This window comes from Eptatretus burgeri, chromosome 3 (assembly GCF_056783735.1).
Source record: "Eptatretus burgeri isolate ZD-2024b chromosome 3, Ebu_testis_v1, whole genome shotgun sequence".
Lineage (NCBI taxonomy): Eukaryota > Metazoa > Chordata > Myxini > Myxiniformes > Myxinidae > Eptatretus > Eptatretus burgeri.
This window is the reverse complement of record NC_140963.1, coordinates 90,300,109-90,306,426: the sequence shown is the minus strand read 5'-3', so window position 1 is coordinate 90,306,426 and position 6,318 is coordinate 90,300,109.

Below are 6,318 nucleotides of genomic sequence, written 5' to 3'. Positions count from 1 at the left end.
AACCTGGGGGTGGGGGTATTATTGGAGGGATATTAAAACAAACTATAATTTGTTCTCATATACTTCCAATTGAAAAAATGAATTTTCCAAAAATGTAGGAGACATAAATATAATTCAAAAGTGTTTTGCATCTTTTCCTTTGGATTAATTTTCAGCAAAGAGGCAGAGCAAATGTACATTGTAATCTAACCAAGGGCTCACAGGATGACCGAGGGCGACAGTGCCCCAGATCTCGAGGTATGCCCATTCACCTCGGAGCAGTTAAATTGTGAAATTGTTTTGACTGTTGACTCGCTAGGTGGTGCAATTGGCTGTGGTGTGTTCATGGCTGAGCTCTGCCTCAGCTCTGTATTTAACCTATTTTTGTACAAATGTGTAGCACTACTCATTGGATCCAACGACCCAACCTTTCATTAAAACCTGCTCTGCTGCTCTTGCACTTCCGCTCTCTGCACTTTTCACCCTGTCATATGTCATCCTCCATCTGCTTGGAAATCATCCAACATCACAGCATCACATAAAAAGGTGCAAAAACAGATGCCCTTAACTCCAGCCCAATTAGCTTGCTTCCAATCATCAGCAAGGTCATGGGATCCATCATCGCAGTTGACCTAAAATCATTCCATTTCTCCAACAGCCTTCTCATCTCAGATCATCAATTCGGATTCAGACCTGGTCACTCTACCTTGGACATGCTGCTTCTACTCTCCCGACAATGGATAGAGGTCCTCAATATCAGACATGAGAATCAGGGCTACCTCTCTGGACATATCTCGAGCTTTTGATGCAGTCTGGTATCCTGCCTTTCTCTCCAAACTGTCTGCTCATGGTATCCGAGGCTAACTCTACTCGTGGATTACTGACTTCCTCCACTCCTGAAGCTAACGTGTGGCTCTCAGTGGAACCATTTCATCTCCTCTCCTGGTCAAAGCTGGAGTACCACAAGGCAATGTTCTTGGCCCCATGTTATTCCTAATCTTCATCAATGATCTCACCGACCCTCTGGAAAATCCTTTTTATCTCGTTGGTGATGACTCCACCCTTTGCTGTGACATTCCTCATCCTTCAGACAGACAGCAGCCTCTTTCTCCTCTTCAGCCGTTGAAAAAAAATCATAATTTGGTCAAACACTTGGAACATGTCTTTTAACCCTGAGAAATCCCACATACTCACTCTCTCCCTCCAAAAGGACCGTTTGGCAAATCCTCCCACCCCACCCCCCCTCCCCCCCGCTCTACTTTCTCACTCTCAGCCATGATCTTGAGCACATTTCATCATTGGCCTCCAAAGCCAGACACCGACTGGACATCCTCCATCGTGAAAAGTCCTTCCTTGGTGCTCCTATCCTCCTGCAAAGCTTTCATCCGCAGATTGATGGAGTACTGCTCTCCCCTCTGGGTGGCTCCCCTGCCATATATCTCTACATATTTGCTTTTTGTTTGTCCTTTTATAACTTGAGAACGACGCATCCAAGAGCAAAACTTAAGGCATATTCGGAATCAGCACGTCCCAGGTACGACAGCACACCTTCGATGTTTAAAAAAACCGAAAAAAAAATCGTCGATTTTTTTTGGCCGTTTAAATTTTTCTGCCACAATTGATTGATTTTCCGCATCGTGACTTTTTTATTCACAACCACGATCAAAATAAGACAAAGACAGACCAGTGAACGTTTACAAAGTTTCTGATCAAAATTTGACTTTCTAATTTTAGATTCCCCAAAAAAGGAAGAGCTCCATTGGTCCCAAGGCACCTGCAGCTAAGCGAAAACACACGAAGAGACAACAGGAGACTGAAGAGGAGCAAGATGCCAGGCTCAATGAACAGGCACAGCGGCAACAGCAGCAGCGACAAAATGAGATTGAGGAAGAGTGTGATGCAAGACTTGAGGCAATGTGTCACCGCACTGCAGAAGCACGAGCACTGGCCCGGGCACAAGAGCACAACAATGCCAACAGGGTGGCATTCATGTATGACCCAACAACTCATGGAGACATCGGCCAAATGGACCAAGTCTGCACCCACTGCTCTGCTCACAAGTTCAAGGGAGAGACCAAGGGTGTGTGCTGCAGTGATGGCAAGGTCATCCTTGAGCCCTCTTCTGCCCTTCCTGAAGGAACTTCTCTCAGGTGAAGATCCCCTCAGCAAGCACTTCCTTGACAACATTCGGACGTATAATGGCAGCTTTGCGATGACGAGCTTCGGGCACAAGGAAGCTGAAGTCCAGGGCTGGAACCCGAGCTTCCGGATCCAAGGTCAAGTGTTCCACCGCATTGGCAGCTTTCTCTAGCCTGAAGAGGGCCAGCCAAAGTTCCTACAGGTCTACTTCCTGGACTCACATGCCAAGGAGCTAGCTGCCAGGAACCACAGCGGCCTCAAACCACACATCCTTGAGATGCTCACAAAGTGGTTTCATGAGAATAACTCTGGTCCGTGAGCTCAAGACTGCAAGAGATGTACTTGCAGAAGGAGGCAACTCTGAAGAGCGCCAGATCATACCCAAGAAGACTTGAAGCTGTCATCAGTGCCTTTGGGGCTTCTACAAGGTAGACTCAAGGGCTTGAATACTGTCGCGTTCAAGGCGGTTAGAAAAGATCACACTCCTGACTCAGATGTCGCGTTCAGGGGGGTTATGAAAACCAACCTGGACGGATAGCCGAACGGTTCCACTTGGAGGCGAACAGCCGAGATCCTTGGAGATTATGGTGCACGGGATGGAGGGCGGCAAGGGCGTGTACGAGACGGCAGCACATGGGGTTATCCTCAAACCCTCAAGTAAACGAACACAAATTAATTCAACAAATGATGGTTTAAAACATAAATCAATGAGTTATAATGAAAATAAGTAAGTGTGAGGTCATGAAAAGTGAGTTAAAAATAAATCCAAATTTGAGAGGTCTCCCCTCAATCACAAAAACAAACAAGAGAACAGATGAAACAGAAGAAAATCCTCCCTTTGTTCTGCCACTTCGCTGCGTTTCCAGAGATGATCTTTAAGGAGTCTGGCGATCCTCGAACCTGCGTAACCCCTGCACCGGAAACGCACAGAAAATGTCACCAAATCACTCCTCATGGTCACATAGGTGAGGTAATTCGTGCAGATGGTCTTCAATGCCAAGGCCCGTGAACGGCCGTACAGTTTCTACTCATGATCAAGATTGCCACAACGCTCCCTCGAAGTTCCAGGTCCACGTACACCAAATGGCACCGTCTTTCTCCTCGATCATACAAGGCGATTGCTGAGGCTCCAAGACAAGGCCAAGAGACACGCTCTTCTTATTCTCTCCTCCTCAAAGCATCCATTTCACAACCCAGCCGAACAGTCAATGGCGAGCAACTTCACCTCAGCATGAATGAGAATCGCACTGCCTTCTTGACCGTGGTGAGAAGCCAGAGAGGTCCTATGTGTTCTGACTACCGTCTCCACATCATCATCATCCTCCTTCTTACGTCACACTGACCAATCATCAGCCTCGGGTGTGTGGCCTGTGGGGACAAAGCCAGGAAGGCGAGGTTTTTGCCTGCTCAGAAACGTTCGGCTCTGTTGTTGTTGGAAGAACGTGGTTCCTTTTTTATAGCTGGCTTTGTAAATGCAAAAATGTAGGAAAAGGTCACAGAGGGCAATCACAAACTGGGAGAACTAGCCTTAAACCCTACCAAGTTAACACAGCACCACCCCTCATGTAGTGACACATAACTTCAGCTCAGTTTTCTCCACTTAATTTACATTGAGATGTCTCCTACCCTATATAATCCTATCTTTACTCTGAAATTCCTCCATCTATCCCTACAAGCAACACTTTTTGATGCAGGAAATTTCAGCGTTTTATTTTTTAATTGAGTTGTCATCGTTTTTAAAGATGTTTTTAGAATTTGTCATTTTGTGCAGATCCGTGACAATTTTTTTTAGATCCTCGTGGAGGATCTCTAAGTCTTACTCACGTTGTTGTTCTTCATCTTCTTCTTGTGGACTTTTTTTTTCACAGCCTACAGTTTTCATCGAAAGCTCCTGAAACTTGGCAGATATATGTAAAATACCCTGCGCAGACAATAACAATCTCCGATTTTGAAAATTCCTCCTCGAAAAAAAAGCTATGACGTCAAAATATCTCCGCTAATGGAAATCGCTGAAAATATCTCCGAAAGAAGGCAAGCTTTTTGAATTCTGTTTGCGGGAATCAAACAGGGCATGAGCAGAGATGAATTACCACACGTATGAAACATCACTATGATGTCATATCAATTTCTATGACGTCATTCCTATTTTTTGACATTTTTTGTTTCACAACCGAGTTATCATCGGATCTTCGTGAAACTTGCCATGTATATGTAGAAAGCCCACGCGCAGGCAGTAACCATCTCAGATTTTGGAAATTCTTCCAAGAAAAAAAGTTGACGTCATAATATTGCCGCTAATGGAAATCGCATATACCGTTATCTCCGAAACTAGGCAAGCTGTTTGAATTTTGTTTGTGGGAATCAAGCCGGGCATTAGCACAGATCATTTATCGCAAACCTGATATAAAAACAAATATGACGTCATAGTGATGTGACAATTAAGAGGACGAGGATCTTAGCTCATTTTTTAATCTAGTCCATTCTAAATTGAGGCTGTAACAAAATGTGACAAAAGTCAAGGGGTGTGAATACTTTCTGAAGGAACTGTATATACATGATACACATCAAAAATGGCATGAGGAAGGGATATTTTAATTGGAGCAGTTAGATATTTTAGTGTAAACTGTACAGCGGAGCTTTCTTGTCAAATCACTAACTACCCTGCCAGAGACATGTTTTGTAACCCTTCATCATTCCACTGCGATTACCTGCGCCACCAGAGGTGGACAGAGGTTATCTTTTCACCCGTTTGTCTGCGAGCAGGATGTATCAAAAAGTTAAGGACAGATTCGGTTGAAACTTGGACAGGATAGGTGTGTGACAAGAAAAAAATTGATTAGATTTTGGTGAGGATCCAGATACTGGAACTTTAAAAGTGATCTTCACCAGAGACAGGGCTAAAAACTATAATATAGCATGATATTTCAAAAAGTTGTGGATGAATGATGACAAAACTTGGACGATTTGGGGAGGTGACAAGAACAAGCAGACGAGATTTTGGTTAAGGTCCAGATACAGATCTGGCCAATTAGCGGGACACAAAATGGAAACTGCTCAGTCTGGCTACCAAGTGCCGTTCTCATTTCACTTTTATGTCCATCTCATCAATTATATTCTTACATCTATTATACTTGTACTTCTCCAATCTTACATGATATGAGGACATCCCAGGTGATGCAAGTCTAAGGACGTCACCAAAGCGATGCCACACCCCAATTGGATGGGTTGAATGTCAGGGTATGGCCGAGTGGTCAACTTGCCAGCCCAATCAGGATTTGTGACCTTTATACATGGACTAGTCTGAGAACAATGGTTTAAAAACTTCTGGATAGACACCTGCTCCTCTAAACAGGAAGGGTGGACAGCAGCTGCATGTGCTGGCACAGACAGTTGGCTGGACCCGTGCAGGACGTGCTGCAAATAGGGAGAATCTAACGTGCTCCGGAGAGTTAGCTTTGCCGAGTTTCTGCAAACATCCTGGTCGCACAGAGTATCTCGCCCAACGAATCCCTCAACTGGTGGCACCCGATCTTCATCCTTAAAATGTCATCCAACTCAAATGTGATCATCCCATTTTATTTCTCTTTCTCTCCCCATCATGCCATTAAGGGTGAGTTTAAAGTAGGCGAGTGAGTTGAGAGAAAAGCACGTCTCCCCATAATCATGTTCCCTCATTTCCTGTTGTTGATTACCCTCATCCTTGCTCATTAACCCTTATATTTTGTGATTGTTGCGTTCGTTTTTAGTTTCTGCGTTGATCCTTCCACACATTTAAATTGAATGAGTATGTGCAGCCAAATTAACGGTAGTTTGAACGCTGTTGGTAATTTAGTTTTGGGATCTTGAGTCAAAGGCCTCCTCAGCACTACACCTGTTACAATGTAGAGGTATCTTGTTTTTCAATTATCAATTCCAAAATTTCCTTTCATTCACACATCTAATTTGCCACGTACAACCTGGCACCGCTAGCGGTTCCCGTGTTTGAACCATCATTCACGTGTCGACGCTAACTTGCACGCACACATTTGTCGTTGCGTTTTTCTTTTATTGATGCTTTGGACCAGAAACAAGCCTGCAGGCATTTCCTACTGGCTTCCTCTCAAGTGCATTCAACTTTCCACAAAAAAATAATTCCCACAACCACAAAATAACACCCTCACCGACTTTTCCAAAAAATATATATATAAAAAAAGAAACACA